The sequence below is a fragment of the Rissa tridactyla genome, chromosome 10 (genome assembly GCF_028500815.1).
Source record: "Rissa tridactyla isolate bRisTri1 chromosome 10, bRisTri1.patW.cur.20221130, whole genome shotgun sequence".
Taxonomy (NCBI): domain Eukaryota; kingdom Metazoa; phylum Chordata; class Aves; order Charadriiformes; family Laridae; genus Rissa; species Rissa tridactyla.
In genome coordinates this window covers 16,406,963-16,425,083 of record NC_071475.1, presented here as the reverse complement: position 1 = coordinate 16,425,083, position 18,121 = coordinate 16,406,963, and the positions used below count along the sequence as shown (strand labels likewise).

Here is an 18,121-nt window from a genome sequence, read left to right as displayed (position 1 = left end):
TCTTAAAAGAAGGAAAACAACGAAAACTGCTTGCACTGCTGAGACGCTGCTAGTCTTTTAGGTGTTTGATCTGTTCTTGCTCTGGGGGGTGAAGATTTTGTGTTGGGACATTCCTCGTGAACGCAAAGAATCTGTGGTTTGAAAGGTTTAGTGATTAGAAAGGATTTCCAATACCAGAAGTCCATGGCTTTTGGGCTGTGGTTAGAGCTTCTCCAGTTATGATGATTCCTTCTAGGGAGCTTTGAGGTCAGGCTTTCTCATGGTAGTCTTCCACAAAGTGTCACGGAATTTGTCCCAAACAGCACAGAATGTAGAGAATTTGTTAGAAGAGGAAACGTGGCGAAGATCAGCTTTTAGTAATGTTTAGAATCTCTTTAGCATTTAATGATTGTGTTTCATCAGGACAGTAAAGCAATTGTAGGAAACTCCCTGTTCTTCAAGACAGAAATGCACTTTTTTGAAAGTCTGCCTGCATATCCTAGTCTCACTAGATATATTTTGTTTGACTTTAAAATTGGGTGCTTCGTTAAGAAAACAGTGGTGAACCCCATAGCGGTTCCCTTCCCACAATCTAGAGGAAATTTCATCAATCCTGGGACTGCTGGCAGCAGTAGCACTGATTTTTATCTCCGTGTTCACGCTGTGGTGCGGTGCCTGGCTGCCTGTTTGCCTTCTCATGTGAATGTGGGTGCTTTGGGGTCCGCTGGTCAGTGGGGTGGGGGTCCCCACCCCGAGGTCCGGCGGGTCCCTGCGGGCTGCGGCTGCAAGTCCATGGTGCTCCGCAGGGACGGCAGCGGGAGAATGACACAGTGTTCGGCCCGCGTACGCTCATTCCTGGAGGACAGAGCTGCATTGTTGGGACAAAGAAAAGTGAAAATACTAAAAGCATTCAAACTATTTTTGTTTTATTTGGGGAGCTTTTTTCTTTTGTGGAGCTCTGCTAAGCACCAGACCAGCCCGTAGAGCCACTGAGAGGTGAGCTGAGAGTAGAGAGAAAATCTTGATTTGTATGGGTTTTGCTTTTTTTGCAACTTACATGGAAGGGGGTTTATATTTTTATATGAGAGATTATCAAAGTTAGGCTAAGATGCCTGGAGAACTCATACAAAGGATAAGTGACGACTGATCTATTTAAAAGGGGAAAATATTTTTAGTGAATCTGTTTTCAGCTTCCGTTTCAGTGACTAATACTTTGGGTTTTAAAAATTCAGCTTTCTTGTGTTGTCAGTTTAGCTGCAAGTATCTGGGTCTTCAGTACCTCTCCAACAAAGCCAGGAAAGATCAGATTTTCTGCTATTCATATTCCTAAAGTTTAAGGAAATGTGGGTTAAAGGGAAGAGTTTTTGTAGCGGAAAGGACATGTTATGTGTGTTCTTTTATAAGCTGTCAATGGAAAAAATAGCATAGGGCTACATGTTTAAAAAACTTTTTTGTAGGTCATCTGCAAGGAAGAATTATGTGTTTGTTGTTGAAAACAATTTGGAGTTGTGGGAGTTTCTTTTATTGTAAAACAGAATAGTGGGTGTTTGGGTTCTTCTGGGTTGTTTGTTTTTTGTGGTTTTCTTTTTTTTTCTTTTTTTTTTTTTTTTTTTAAATACTGCTTTGATATTCAACTTTCACCAAGGCCACAAAGAAGTATCGACCCAGGACAGTGACTTATTGTTCAGGATGATTTGTCATTGCTATTCAGGATGCTGCAGCTTCCTCACATTAACCAAGCTATTAAATTAGCAGGATATTATCAATTGCAAGCTTCGTTGTTGTCATTAACCCAGAGAAGATAGCTGTTAAAATAGCCAGGGCAAACAGTGGTTCACTTTTTTAGAGAACTGGGATCATATCCTGAACAATTTAATTGCTAGTCACATTTCCCTGTACTGTGAAGTGTCTTCAGACATGATCATAAGCTAAATGAAAATGAAATCTTAAAAAAAAAAAAGCCACCCAAACAAACAAACACTGCAACAGTCTTAAAACCAAGGAGAGGGCGGTGGGGGAAATGGAAGTTCCAGAGACAGAAAAGCCCTAATAAGCACAGCTTCACAACAGGGGGCTGAAATTTGAGAGAAAAGAACTGAAATTAGCCCAAAGCGAAGTGTCTGGAGAGTTGGGAAGCAGAAGAGTGTTCTGGGGCTCAGGGCCGGGCATTGGGAGCGCACGGGGCGCTGGACCCGGCTTTCCGGTGGGCGGCTGTCAGCACGCGCCGTGTTCAGAGCTGGGGGCTGGCAAATGGACGGAAGAAGTGCAGGGGTTTGGGGGGGCAGCAGAGTGCAGGTCAAGCTTTCAGAAGGAGCAAAACCGAGCTGGGGATGAAGCCTCTCAGTGAGGAGGTGATACAGTAGGTTGAAGGGATATTTCCCATGATTTTGGGCTGTAAGAGTGCAGGTAGAGGTGCTATCGAGGCTAACACTAGTTAAGAGATCTTCTGGGAGAAGACTGTTGTCTAAAAGGACAGACGTAGAAACTACGCATTTGAAGGGTGTCCAAATGCATAAAGCAACGCCAGGAGTCAGTACTGGCAATGAGTGTAGTGCGTGAGACAAACCCGTGAGAAGAGGCTGAAGACAGTGGCATCTTCCTGAGCAGTCCATAGTATTAAAAGATTTTTAATCAAATAGAGAGAAATGCAAAAGCAAATGCTTCCTGCTTTATCAAGAACTCTATTTCAAAGACAACATCAATTTAGCCATTTCTTCTCCATCAATAATGCATCAGTTTGGATTTAAGGTCACATACGCTGTAATCTGTAGACTAGTGTTTACTTGGAAAGGAAGGCGGCGCTAATTTGGGGAAGACTGGTGGAGAAGACAAATATAACCTGGAAACACTCAAACACAAATGCTAGTTTCTGTGATAGCCAACTGCCTCTATAGTCTGTGGAAGGGACAGAATTTTCTGCTTTCTGTCCGTCAGTTGGGCTTGAACGCATCTTGAGAGCGTTGGATCATCGCACGGTGCTCTGCCCACGTACGCTCTGGTGTGGTGTAGCTTCCTAGGCTTCTGGGTAGGATCACCGTAGGCAAAGATTATCAGAGCTTGTGACTTTTGGATTGATCAATCAATGAAGTTGCTCAAATTACTATTTTGTTCTTTAAAGAAAGGAATAAATAGGGATCATTGTGTGCCAGCCACTGGCTTCGGCAGCCTCTCGCACATTGCGAACCCAGAGCGCGCACAGAAACGGAATCCTTATTTTGGTCAATACTCGCTCTGAAACCTGCAAAAGCAACAACATTTTCTTTTGTCTGAATTCATCTGTGTAATCAGTGGCCCTCTTCATAGTTTGTGTTCACATCTCGGTTTTGTATTCTGGAATAAAGGAGCCTTCTCTAGAACGTATTCACAGTTTATTTCTGGCTCGTGGGGAATCTGCTTTCCTCCACACCCAGTCTGTTGTGACATTGTTAGTTCTAACTATGTAACTTGAGTTTACTTCATAAATCATATTACGCAAATCCGATGGATGGGCTTACTGAATTTTGTGTGCTGCTGCCAGTGAGTTTCGTTGGCTTTTCTGGGTTTAGGATTTTTGTAGAAGTTGTGCAAGTTCCAAATACAGCTTCAGATTTTCAGTTATACTGTGACTTTCATCTGCTTTCATGGCAGAAGAGCATTCTGAAACAAAAAGAAAGAAAGAAAAGAAAAGCGTACGGCTGTCCAGAGGAGGTGCAGCTGTAAATGACTGTGGACATGAAGCTCCTTTAGAAATAAAGCAGCATGTTCTGAAGTTATCTTTCACTTTTGAGCTGAGAGGAGAGCTATCAAATTCATTGTATCCAAGCCATTTTAGTGAGCGTAAGACCTCGGATATATTACTGAGTTAACGAATTAGCCTACGTCAGCTAAGCAGTAGTAACCCATCACGTTGTGTGCTTATTGCGCACTTTAAGCTCATTGCAAGGTAGGAACGAAGTCTTAAATCGTGATCTACAGACTGTAGGGTCAGGCAAATGCATCCTGCCTTGCAACTGCAGTGGCTGAGGCAACTCGTGTTTTCAACTGGGATTAACACTCGGCAGCTCAGTGTCTCAATATGGGCTCTTTGTTGAGACTTCAAGGACGGTCAGGTCACCAAATGGTCAGAACTAAACCACCAAGAGAATTGCTGAGAGATGAGAAGATGCTTTTTGTGAGGTCTTTTGTTGTTGTTGTTGTTGTTCCTCTTTTTTTTCTTTAATATTTTAATAAGAAGAAGGTGTGAGAGGGTGAAGTTCAGTAGTTCAAAGATCTTTAACCGTGAGACAACCAGAAATAATCAATTTGATACATAGATACCCAATAAAACTGAAAGCTGACAAGTGAAATTTTGTTTAAAGGAAATGAAAGCAATTTCAAACACAGCTGCTTGCCTTTGCAAGTTGTTATTGGGGAAAACATAGTGTTAAAACTAAAAGAACTGTGTTGGGTTTTTTTTTGGGGGGGGATGGTGGTGGTGAGTGTATTCCCTATCAGTTAGACTGATATCAGACGCTGTGATGATGTTCGTGCCAGCAGTATTGAGAAATGAAACAAGAAGCCTACTTGGAAAATGTCCATTTCATCACTATGCAGTTTTTAGGTTGCAGCTTTATTGGTAAACTTAATCCTTTACGCAGACTGGGCATTTTGCCTTGATTGTGGTTTCTGCTGAAGCAGAGGGATGTTGCGTGCTTCGTATGTTTGGCCTCCGTGGCAATGCAGCACCAGGCGTGTAAGCGTGGACCAGGGGCACACGGAGCCTGTGGCTGGGCAGGATCGGGCTCCGCTGACAGCACGGGTGCGCCGAGAGGGACGGACAGTCGGTTTCTCATGAGGAAGAAGAAAGTCAGTCAGCTGTTTCCATTCAAGACCAGTAAACTGCTGACTTGATCTTACACTGCCAAGGTAGAATTTTCTTTTGCACCAAGATCTCCTTTGCTTTAATGGGATTTAGTGCAGTTTTGCGTGTCGTTTGGATGGAAGTCTTTAAAGTTCCATTCTGTGTTTGGAAGTGGAGCTTAATCAGTACTAACAAATTACTGTAAAGTGAGGTTTTGGATCACCACATGAATAGCTGGAATAGACAAGCTCAGCAGAAACTTTTCAAGTCTCTACGCACCAGGTTGTAAATATTGAGAAGTCCTTTTCCAAATGGACATCATTTTAACCATGTGTGCAAATCTGATCTTGTAGCAATTTGGCAGGCAGCAGCCAGACTGCTTTCATCCTCACTGTGGGAAAGTTGATTCGATGCAGCAGTCATCAGGAGAATGCCCTTGGAAACTGCTCTTGGTGTCCGTAGCCTCCTGGAGGATGGTCTGCCCATGCATACACAAGTTTACTCTCTAACCCAGTTCCTGGAGCCATCTACTGGCTAATGACAACTCGGCTGTGGGTTGGCTTTGGGTAGTACTTGAGTTTTGAGCTGCATCCTCGCAGCCTGCGTGGTCTCTGCCCTGGGGTTTGGGGTGTTGGGACTGTGCCCTTCACCGGCTCTAAAACCACGCTCAGCGCGGTCACACTTCGCATCAGGGCTGGGGTGCAGCATGGAGGGACTGGCTTTCTTCTCCCTCTCGTTACTAAGTGCTGGTAGAAACATTTAGAATACTTCTGGAAAGGGGTGTGGGGAAAGGAAGGGCTGTTTTTCTTAACGGTGGTTAAAACTGGGGCAAGAAACTGCAAACAGTAACAAGGAGAGCAAGTCCAATACAGAGCATCCTTGGAGCGGAATCTAAAAAAGGCAAATATAGTCAAAACTAACTCTGTCCCAGTGGGTATGTACAGAGGAGGGGAACTCCAGTTCTGTGCAGTGACTTTGAAGTCTAGGAGCTTAAATTAGAAGGTAAATGTTAAATAATGCATTAGCTTAAAGTGCTTCTGATCCAAATGGTACCTTATACCATTAGGTTATTGCAGCTTTTATAATCACGCACTGTTTTGTAATTTGTACGTGCCAGCACAAACGCTGAGGTGCTTTAGCCCTTGGACTGGGCGTAAAGATGGGAACAGGCTGTCGGCTTTCCGTGTTGATGGGGGTTAATATGGCTCAAGCCCCGGTCTCTGTGATTAGGTCTTGCAGCTGGGTAGAAACTTACTAATCACCTCATAATTAACCAGAAAGCCTTATGCAATATGCCTCATATCACTGAGGTTATTGATCCAGGAGTGGCGTTTGATTATTAACTCTTCAATGTCTGTGTACAATTCTAGTCAGTAAAGGCAAATCTTGTGGCTTTGAATTTTCAGTAATCTGTGTTTGTTTTTTCTTTGTAAGGCTTCATGGTAGCAAGTCGTTTTAACTTTTCCACCTGTTTACTTGAGGCATATATTATGAATTCATTAACTGTGTAGATACTCTTACATTCTGTTAGTATGCATTGATAAATTTGGAGGATGTAAATCTCATTACTAAATGTTGCTCTTTCTAGGAGTTCTGTGGAAATTTAGCAAAATTCTGAATTCAGAGTTAACTGCAACCAATTCCTGTATCTGGACAAAATTTAGAAGTGAACATCCAGTTCTTAGAGAGCTCTGAAATATTTAATACCACATATTGCAGAAGCAGATGCAAAGATTCAAGTAGGTATTTAAATAAAATTATTTTGAAACTCCATTAGTTCCTCCCACTGCTTGCCAAAGTCTGATTTCATGGTCCTCCGTCTGCACTGAGACAGCAGAAGACATCAGTACCTCCTAGCAAGAGACATCCTTGTTCAGCTTGAAGTGCTTTATAAGGTTGTCAGCTGCTGCAAAATGGGCACAAAACCTGGGCTGAAATGGCTTATTGGGTCATATTTTCAGCATTAATTGTCAGTAGTTGGCTTTCTGAGATCTTTACCTGATGAAGGCTTAGTGCTTTACCAGCTGTGAAGAGAAATATTAGGCAATATGGCCCATTTTAAACCTTTAAACCTTCATCGCAAGCTATTATTGTGTTGTGTCATTCTATACTAAAGTTATCTTTTATTTGTCTGACAAATAAGATTTTGAAGTCAGTGGTTTTTAAGGGGATCCTCTTCGCCATGAAAGCGGTAGTAGCAGCTTTTTAAAAAGTTAGGGAGGAAGGTTCCCTTTCCTGGGAGAGAATACCTGTTTGTGGGTCCAGAAGTTTTGCTGAGCACAACAAATGAGGTCCCTTTCTCTTTCCTATTTTTCTTTCCTCTTGTGTAGTTTATCAAGCTGATACTTTCAGTGTGGCTAAAATCCCTTTACCCCAAGTACAAGGCAAAGTGTACTTGGAGAACCAGGACCCTCAAATAGGCGGTGATGTGACCCCAGCCGATGGTGGCCGTCGGAGGGGCTGTGGGACAGGGACACTTGGGTGCGTATCGTTGTGTCATGCAGCATTTCCCAAATGGAGCCGGAACGTTTCAGAGAGATGAGTCACGTGCCCGTTGCAGCTCCTAGAGTTAAGATCCCGTTTTCCTTGACTTAGAAGAAGCCACAAAACTGAACTGTGTTCAGGAGCAAGCTAATGAAGAGGGAAGGAGGATGATGTTTTTTGCTGATGGATTCAAGCGCCACATCAAGGTCTGCAGTGTTAGTAAGAGGTGCGAGATAGTTTCTGAAGACCCACATTTCCAGGGAGCCCCTGTTTTGGTACGGGAGTTAAACTGCTTGAGCATCTTCCTGCCTGCTGTCTGTCTAGAGTCCTTTGGCACCGAAGGGATCTTTAAATACACTGTAAAGCAGGTGTTCTGTACGCCTTGGATAAAAACACAGCCACTTTGGATTTATCTAGGGGGGATTTCCTAGTTTAGTTAGAAGAAAGCTGAGCCTGTTACGTTTCAAGCTGATCGGGAGAATTATGAATTCTTTGGACTTTAGAAAGAATGTTTTCTTTCTGAAGTCCTGAAAATGAGTCAACTGATGTTGAGTGCGCGGTCCCAGTTGAACTCAGGCAATGTTTGCTGATTTTGATGAGCTTTGGTTTTAGTCCATGTGCTCCATGCTTAGTTGCTGACACATACCTCATTAGTTGTACTGGCAGAAAACCCACACTAGACAATACACATTATTAATTTGAAAACTATGACATTTGCAATGATTTTACTATTTTACCATTGCAAGTGGATAAAACTAATGTATACACTGTACAGTTCACCTGTATTCTGATAAATACTCGTATTACATTTAACTTGGACATGAAAAAGTATTTACAGCGTACAACCACAGATTTAGTCAGGGACAAAAAGTACATGATGAAGCAATTGATTTGACTTAAAAAGCTATCACTGTTGTACATATCAAGAGTTAAGAAAAGAAAACCTAATGTACACATCCATGCATAAAAAAATTTTCCAGATGTGTAAAGAGATGGAAGTTGTATTGCAGGAGCCCTTGCACACCTGGAAGTTGATGAGTTTGTCTTGGTTTTGCCCCATTTTTAGTCAGACCTGTCTATAGATGCAGTTTTGCTTGCGTGTGTTTGCCCTGCATTTGTGTCTGTATGTGGCGTTAAAAGTCCCTCACCTGGGACAGGCTTCTCGCCTGTTCTGACGTTTGTGATTGTTGTGTGCATTTGATGCAGAAGAAGAGATGAAATCATTTGGGCATGAGAGAAGGCTGAGTCTGACTTTTTTTTTTTTTTTTTTTTTTTTTAAATTTTGGTTTGGGTCCGTCCCCGTCCCCCCCCCCATCTATTATGTTGGTCGTGGGACGTCTCTAGATGTCTAATCTGGTATTTGTAATTCAATGTGCTGATAGCAAGTGCTTGCACTTTACCACCTTGTAATTTGGTTGACACCGCGTGCTTGGCTTTCCGGCTCTGCTCCCTCTTACCTGTCACCCCTCCCTTGGAGAGCCTGATTCAGAAGGTTAAAAGCAGATCTTGATCTCACGGGCCTTGCAGTTTTCCTGTGCCCAGAGAGAGAGAGTGAGCTGATACTCTGATTTATTCTCCTTTCCTTGAAGCGCTGTGCACAAGTGCTCTTAGTAATCCTTCCTGGATCACTAAGAAGCAGGTTCTGTACAAGTGTAAAGCCTGTGTCTGCACAGGTATCCAAACCCAGGACCTGAATTAATGACTAGTTTCAGTACTGGATTACAAAAAATACCCGCCAAAACAAACCTGTGTTTGCTTTCCCACAGGTTACTGAAGCTTCTGGTTTGCACTTGCTGAATTCAGAGCCCTGCCTCTGTTTCTCCAAATATTCCTGTCTGATTTTACGTATTAAACGGCATGATGCCGTTTCTGCTGCAGAGCAGGCTGTGCCAGGGTGGGCTCTGGCAGGGACGTGGGTTTGGCACTACCGCGCAGGGTTTGAGCACGCGTTTGCTTTTCCCGCTGCCCTCGCTGTGCCAGCTGTACCCGCTGTCCCAGGGCTGGCCTGCAGCGCTCTTGAAAGCGAGTCACGGAGTTCAGAAATCCGAACCAGAAAGCTTTAGAGACAGCAACGTCCCAACCTTGACAGGACGAAGTTATATCATATTTATGACATAAACTGGCAAACCGTGAATCTGATTTTTCCCTGAAGCGTGCCCGCAGCACCGTGGGCCTTGGCTCATTAGGAATGCTGCGGTGGGCGCCGCTGGTGCTCGGCGCTGCCGGTGTTCGGCCGCACTCCGGCACGTGGGGGCAGGTCCCGGGGGCGGCAGGGTCCCGGGTGCCCCCATGATCTCCAGCCCCGCTCCTCAGCCCTCTGCTCCTTGTGCCTGTTGGGGACTTGGAGACAAATCAAGGGTGTCCTGCTACGGTGCTGGCCCAGTTTTCTGCTGGTAATTATAGTCTGCCTTTTTAGACTCCTTGTCCGTTTCAGTTTCAGGGTTTTGTCTTCTGTAACTGTTACTTTTTGGTGTCCTCATTTCCCAGTTTCACTGATGCAGGGCACTGCTCGGTTGTTGCTGTAAGGCGCTTGCTAACGCTGGCTTCTCTTCCCATGGGTTGGGTGTGCACCTCAGGTGCGCAAAAGCAGCTTCTCACTGCGTGAAACCCCTGGGATGAGGGAGAGAGCATGGAGGCTGCCTGTTCTTCACAGTCTGAGCACCGCTTTAGGAAACAGCTTGGTGAAGGAACGATCACAACTCAGTTCTTGAATTTTCCACCAGTTTCTCACTCTCTTATTTCATATTTTGTATTACTTCATATTTGTCAGCATGCAGATTTCCCCAGCTATATGGATCTAGCCCCTATTGTATTTGTCCCTAAACTTCTTGGTTTTAAGCGGTGTTGGAAAGAGCTCTCATCTTGTTGTAGGGGTCATATGAGCATCTAATCTCCGTAAGTTTTTAAGCTGCATCAAAGCTCATTTGCCCTCCCCCCCCCACCATCGCTCCTCTCTCCAGTTTTACCAAGTAACTCCAGGAGGACAGGCTGCAGAGTGCAGACACGCCAGCGGTCGCTGCATGTCCCTTGCTGCTGATGCAGTGGGGACTCGCTGGTGGCAGCCAAGGGACATCGCAGGGTGAGGGCCGGGCACGGCGTGGGTGCCAACTACCCGTCCCTCCCCACCGGAATCAGGGCTGTCTCCCTTCCTGAGGCTTCTTCTGTCCTCGGCTTGGACACCTGGAAACGTCTATGTCCCCCCGCCTTACCGAGGCTTGATCCCACCACCGACGGCTCCTGTGGCGCAGGGCGTCGGGGGGACGGGGCGAGGGCGCAGCGTGACGGGAGACTGGCGCCCGCTCATGGCGGGGCTGCAGCTTGCCAGGGCGGTTTGAATCCCGTTTGCCCGGAAGAGATGCTGTCGGTGCTCTTTTTACGATGTTTCTGTTTCTTTGTGGGTGTGGAAGTCTACTGTTTGCAGCACGGAACATCAGCGCACGGCTGCTGCGTTTTGGGAGTGTAACAAAACCTACTGAAGAAAACATGCCTTCGATGCCTTCCTCTTCAATGAGGAGTGAAAGTGATTCCTCTTAATGGAGGTGATACTCAGCCTGGTAGGTTGGTTTTGAGTTCATTGCCCTGTAAAGCTCGTGAAGGCTGTATGATTATATTAAGTAGGATAATGAAAATATTGTCATGGGTTTTCATGGGTTTGTTTGTTGCATGATACGGTGAAATGATCTATCGGAATAGTAGCAGAAAATTCCAGTAGATTGAGGTAGGTTGTACCCAACACAAACTGCTTCCTAAATAAGGCTAATAGCATTCTGTGCAAGAAATTTCACTGCCCTTCCTGTTCAACTCTGTTAGATGGGATCTGCTATCATTAATAGGTAAAAGGTCTCTGAAATCTGGAAGCTTATCAGTTTAGTTAGTTTCTCAAGAATAAAATCTGCCATAAGAATGTAAAGCAGTTCCTTGAAAAAGTGAACTGTGACCCCTTTTTTTTAATTTCTTGTCATTGTGTTAGATTGCGATGCAAAATCTAGTCTGTGCCCTGAACTTGCTTAAATATAGAAATTGTTTCAGTTTCTGTATTTAGCCCGGACAGGTTTTTTTTAGCGAGATTTCTCACCAGACTCTTGCGACAGGGTGGATACTTTTGGCCTGGTTCTCGCCTCTGGCTGGTGGAGAGCACAGCTGATACGGTCAGAAGTGACCTGGCAGACGTGCGGCGTTGGGCAATGCAGCGCCGCGCGCTCTCCTAAGACTCTCCTGCACACCCTGGGCGAATGGCTGGTTTCAAAGTTTGTGCAGATGTGGGGTGGGATCCTCATGTGGCAGGGGTCAGCTACTGATACCAGCATTTCTTTTTAAAAGGCTTCTTTACCACTTTGCTGGATTGATTGAATTCTGTGTGCCGTTTGTTAGAGCAGTGCTCTCATGGTCAGGGAATCTCAAAATCATAATCTTCCCATAAGGTAATCAATTTTTAGAGACCCTCTTACCATTTAGCCCCGAGAATACCCGCAGAGAAATGGCAACACACGTCAGTTGAATTAGATTTCCTGTAATTCCTGGTTTGTGCAGTCATTTTCATGGTAGTACGTAGCAGTGTTGAGTATCTGGTAATGCGGTAAGCTCGGTTGTTTTCGTTTCCATCCATGCTCCGTGCTCCCGGGGCCTCGGCCCAACGCACAGGGAGACCCCCCTGGCGCCCAGCCCCGCACCCGCCGGCACAGCCCCGCACCCACCGGCACAGCCCCCTGCAGGGGTGGCAGCTGCGGCCCCGCTGCAGAATCGCACCACGCGCTGTTGGGTTGCCAGCTCCCGCTTCCTTTCCCTTCACCCCTTGCCCTCCCTGTCCTGTTCTCTAACACCACAGCGTGCTTCTGTGGATGTCCCTTCTAATATCTCCACGCCAGCATGGCTGGTCTTCTGCATGAATCAGACTTTATTGTTCTTCTATGTAACGTTTTCATTCTCAATTCCTGTTCTAAATGCCCCTTACAATATACTTGTTTTCTCATCATAATGCTTTTCCAGAAATGCCATCTGACACACCAGTATAATTTAAGACAATGGGTTTTTTAGCTGTTTTTCCTCTAACGCTGGTTCCTACAGAACACATTTTCAGGTTTTAGTTCCTCTTTTTTCTCTTTTTTTCCAAATGAAAACTGAATTTTGTTCTTCGTGATACTTTTCTTCCACATTGCCCATGTTCTGAGTCAGGGAAAATTTTTCTCTGTTACATTGATGAAATTTATATTTTATGAATTAACATTTTAGTGCAGAATTTCTTCATGTTACATGTACATTACTGCAAGTTAAGAGAATGATTTTAAAACAAATCTCAAACCTACCAAACCCAACGACTGTAATGTCCGACAGAGCCCTAAGAGTCACCTGGCTCAAAAGGACAGACAAAGAGAGGACGTGGAAAGTTGTGTCCGTGTGTCCATGCCAGCTGCAGACGTGCCGCACGGCTAATGCAGCAGGACGCTTCTAAAAGCTCGCTTCCAATCTGTCGTTTTTGGCGGTTCCTGGTATTTTAGCCTTGGGAGCACTTTGCATGCTCTGAATTAACGGTTCTGCAGATCTCAAACTTAGGTTATGTATGGCTTGGCTTTGTGATCGTCTGTCCTAGGTGAGCGATAAATAATGTTTGTGCAAACAGGGGCTGTCGGTGGGAGCGGGGAGAAGAGCGAGGGGAGAAGCTGTGGGGTGAGGGTGGCTTTTCACCGCGGGGCCTGCGAGTCGGGCTCGGTGGCGTCAGGGGCTGTGGGTCAGAGCGGTCGCACACGGGGTGATGAGACTTTGCTTCAGGTCTTTATGGCAGTAAAAGACCTTTTCTTTGAGCAGGTTGAGGGCAGCGGTGAGGAGGTGGTGAGGTTCTCGTGACAGCCGTGGTTAAAGTGCTGTTGCGGGCTCTGTTCTGTACTCGGGTCCTCCTGTGACAATTACTTTCCAATTAGAGTTTCAGCCTTCGAGGAGGTGACATTAATCTTCTGAAAACTGTATTTAGTGATTATTAAATAGCAGCGTTTTGGTGGTGCTATAAAGAGACCATCCAGTTCGTCGGTGGATTTGTGTCCTGCTGTGCCTCTTGGAATCTCCGTTTTCTATTCCGCTCGTCCCTCGCTGCCCGGCGCGCCGTGCTGAGGAGCGCCCGTGTCGCCGCGCTCGGGTGCCGGTACCCTGACCCCTCCTCGGGGTCACACGCAGCCGCAGACCGGCCGGCCGGGCCGCTCCCGCCGGGCAGCGCCGGGAGCCCCGTCCCGCGGGCCGGCCATGGCCGTGGCGGCGGCGGCGGCAGCAGCGCGGGCGGCCCCCGGCGGCCCCCGGGGCGGGGTAGGAGGGACCGGCGGGAGCGGCCCCGCCCGTGCCGGGGGCCGGGGCTGCCCGCGGGCGGGCGGGGATGTTGATGTGGTGCTGCTGTACCTGCGTGTGCTGCGAGAGGGACCTGTGCGAGCCCGCCAAGGTGAGGGGGCTGCCCGGCATCGCCGGTGCCCGCGGGTCACGTCTCCGGCGGGACGCGGCCCCGTTCGCCCCGTCAGGCCGGGAGACGTCGCATCTTCGCCAGGCGCTGCTGCTGAACTGCTGCGCTTGTCTTGATGTAGCTTTTCCTCGCTTCGGAAGCTGGGGAGTATGAGGAGGGCTCCTGTCTGAGTGAGTGTTGCAGTCGGTCAACAAAATAAACGCGGTGCTGCTGCTCTTGGGGGTTTTCTGTTGGTGCTGGTTTGGGGCTTGGCTTGTGCGATACAACGAACGGTGAAAGAAGGGGGCAGTAAATGCAGCCGCATGTCGGAGGCGTTTGGATTTGTAGCTTTCTAAATGTGACCCCATGGTTTGCTGTTTTAGCTGTGCAAAATGGATTTTCAGGAAGTAGTAAACAAACTGCAGAATCATATTTTTCCTCCAGGTAAAAAAAGAGTAAGAGCGTACTGCTTCCCGTGGAGTCGGTGACCTTCAGAAATGAATAAGTACTTTTCCTTGGTTTTGCTTAGCTCTGTAGCTGGGCATCGCCCTTTCACAAGTCTGAGTTAGCAGTAAGCTGTATTCCCCCTCCATTTATTAAATATTGAGAGACAGTAGGGGCTTTGACACTCTGATCTCCGACGCAAATTTGAGTTGTTGCAGTTAGCTCTCCAGTGCAGTGTGGCTCTAATGTTTGGGGAAAAAAGAAATACAGGATCCAGACCTTTTTTTTGCTGTTTGCCTTTGCCGTAGATGAATGTTTGTCTAGGATTTGATATCATCTGCAGAAGATGTGGCTGAGAAATTGCATAGTGTTACTGTTGTGTTTGAAGCATGTATGTCTAATCACATTTATTTAATAGACTCGTTATTTTCCTTCGGGAAGATCTGGATGTCCTGCGCTGGGGCGTGTGTTTTTTCTCACTGCATCCATTAGTCTCCATAATGAAAGTGACACACAGGTGGCTATTGGGAACAGCGCTGTCAGAGATGCGGAGTTGAAGTGGCACAGACCGCCGAGGTAGAGGGCAGCAAAGAAGCTGGGGTGGGGTGGTGGTGGTGTGTGGAATTTATATCCCACATTCCAGGTTGGTAGGTCTGCATACTTTGCTTCTGGGCATGTGTAACATCAGGCCATCACCGCTGGCGAGCGGGAGAAGTAGTGAGAGTAGGATGCCGTGTTCTGGGCTCTAAGTGAGGTCTCTGTTCTGCTCACAGGGTGGCCTGCCTGAGCTTTTCACGTTGAGTTGTGGAGATGCTGCTGCAGTAAGATTTGTCTCTACGTGGAGTTCTAGACGAGACTTCTCGCTTTTTACAAGAATATTGAAAACAACATAGTGATTTCAGCATTCAGTTAATTCAGTGTTTGCTATGGATTTCTAGACAAGTGCCCTGTTGCCTTACTCTGCTGGGTGTTCGTCACCCCTTGAACGCACCTTTCTCTGGTGTCTCATGGCTTAGTGTTTTCCTCTCCCCGGTTTCCAAAGGCTCGTGCCGTGTGTGTGCAGCCCCAGAGCCTGTGGGTCTCCTGCTCTAGTGACACCCCTTGCTCCCCCTGCTCCCCCTGCCCCTTCACCGGTCAGTTTGCACTTGGAACTCTCTCGTGGTTTAATGGGTGCTAATGTGGGAGCACGTGGAGCTAAACAACAAGCTACGTTTGAACAGGAAAGGAATCTCTGAAGCCAGCTCTATTGCATGGCTTTCTGGCGAAGTGTCATATTAGCTGATGTACTATGTCCATGTTATATTAGAAAGGCTTTAAATGCGGGAACAATAAGTCAAGAAATGCTATACAGGAATGACAAAGAAATATGTTCACAGGAAACATGAATTCTGCTGTTCTGAAATATTTATCTTTTCGTATAAACTGTTGATTGGAGCAACTCCGAAATACTGCTTCCAGGATGAATTTTGGTTCTAGTCAGTCACACTCTGTGTTGTACCTGCAGGAAATACTACAACTGAAAACAAATAAAAAGAAATTAAATAAGCGTAAAAGTGCCGTAGTTGTGCTCATGTGCAGGAGCCCTTCAGACTAAATACTTGGAAATGACTCGCATGTTAAACTTCAACAGAGAAAAATCTCCCAAAAAGGGGGAGAAGTCCTTGCTCTCGCATGTGGCTGTTCTGTGGGGAGAGATCACGCAGAGACGTTTGTCCTCCCAGACTCCAGACCCAGTTTGCTCCATTGCTTTGCAAGTCAAATTTAACTTGCAATCTGAAAATTAAACCGTGTTCCTTACAAATGAATATGTAAGATCTAATAATAATCTGTATTTATTAGATAGCAGCTTGAAGCATAAAAAAACTCCCAAGCTGCTCCCTGGGAAGTGTTAACAATCATTTTGTGCTTAGGTAATGAGACGTGATTCAGACATACTGGGGGAATCAAAATGAGGTGTTTTTTTTAAACAAAAACAAAACCAAAAAAGACCTTTCGTTTTATGTGGTCACTTTCTGATAAAAGCTTGTATAAACTTGTTTCCAAATCCACCCTCTCCTCCCAGTTCCTATACTTAATTTTTGTTCAGCTTTACCTCATTTCCTATCCTCATTATTGTGACTTCTGACCTGATTGGCAGTCCCCCCTTGATTAAAAATCTGCAGCTGCTAAAATAAACATCTGTGAATGTTATTTTGGCCGTATCTTTTGCTGTGTCATCCTTTTTCACCTCAAAAATCAAGTTACTGCAAGCTCTTGGGTGTAGTTCAGTTCTTCCCTGTTTTTCCATTCAGATTGTTTTACTCATTCCCTTGGACTTGCCTTGCCCGTAATGTTGGTGTTAGTGCCCTGTTTATCCGACCAGCACTGATGATTTTCTTCTTGACTTCTCTGTAGCTTTGGAAAACCGTTACTGAATCAAACCACTGAGCCTTACTCTTGTGCATTCAAAAATACCTTTTCTCAAGACTTCAGAGGTTGGAGGTCAAGAAGGTAAGGTCTGTGGTGGCAGTTGGGTTTTTAAAAAAGGAGCCAGAGCTGACACCCTCAGGGAGACATCGCACGGTGCTGCGTCAGTCCCCTGCAGCAGCTGGTGCCCGGTGCTGCCCGAGGGACCGGCCTGGTGGCCCGTGCCTTCCCCCCACCGCTGCCAGCGCTCAGTGATGCCCACGGGTGGGCAAGGTGTGACTCTGACGGGTGGTTGCCCCGGACTCGGTCGGTCAAGGGCAGCGTTTCCCTCCCCGCAGTGCCCGGGCAGGGTGTTCGATCTGGGAGCTCTGCCGGGCTGGAGGCACCGTGATCGGCCATCACACCATGCGAACAGGGGCTGTCCCAGAGCTCCCTCGGCAGCAGGTGACGATGGTGGGGACGGATCCACATGCGGTCCTTTCTGATACAGCAAGGACGTCATCACGTGGCAGCAGCATCTTCCACCCTCCCTGCACGCCCGGTTCTGGCTTGGCAGAGGTGCCGTGAGCGCACACGTGCTGCAGGCATCGTCAATCACCGCTGTTTAACTGCTGTGAGTAAGGCGTGAAGCCATTTCCTCCTGGTGTTACCAGTGGCGGTTCCTTGCCCCAGCTGTGATCTTAGGCAGGCAAAGGGACTGTACTGGAATTTTTTCTTGTATTTTTTTCAGGGTCATTTTTCATTTTTGTTTTCTCACAGTGGGGTGTTTGCCATAACCAGGCTGATCTTCCTGACGGTTTGAGGGTTAATTGCCCACAGGCAAAGATGGTTTCTTTTAGAAACCCAAATTATAACCTAACGCATGAGCTAGCTCTACTATGAAAAACACACAGCAAGACTTCCTTGAGGTGTCCATCTGTTTGTGTGCTTCCCTGAGCCAGGTCTGGTTCTGGGTTGGATTTAGAAGCGAACAGGGACAGCTCAAACAGTTGCTGGCAGCGATGGCCAGCAGCTTCCGAGGGTGAGTGGCTGGAAGCCTGTTAAAATGCAAAGCTGCTGTAGTTTCTGAAGATACAATTGGGCAATAACGTTTTTGCAGGATGCCTGCACAGTGTGTCGTGAGGAATCACACTGGACCTGTTCTTTGTTTTTCTTCTGTATCTTCTTGTCAGTAAAGCCAAGGCCTGTGTTTCGTAGCCAGGAGCATCTACAAGCGCTGGGCACTGCTGAGGGGGGTTCCAAAGTGAATCCACAGGGGAGCAGAGAGTTGTGTTTCCAGAGATGGTTCAGTGCAGCAGTAGTTGGATCTTCTCTCTGTACTTAATTGAGGTGAATGAACAGAAATCTTCTCCTTTACATATGCTGTTACGCAGGATTTGCGATGATACAAACATGCAATTTGAAATAAGTAGTGAGCCAAAGAGTTGGTAGTAGCCAATGTGTGGCAGCGTTGCAGCAGTCAGATGAAAAGGGTTACAGGTCCAAATTTTTATTACAGAGATATCCACAAATGTAATATGTGGGTGTGGAATTGCCATTCCTGGAGATACTCAAAAGCTGCCTGGACATGG

At 46.4% G+C, this 18,121-nt stretch overlaps 1 protein-coding gene across 16 annotated transcripts in view; it reads left to right on the top strand.

Moving 5' to 3' along the window:
- TMCC1 (transmembrane and coiled-coil domain family 1) overlaps positions 1 to 18,121 on the top strand; it is a 98,614-nt gene that overhangs the window by 60,959 nt on the left and 19,534 nt on the right. The window lies entirely within an intron of this gene.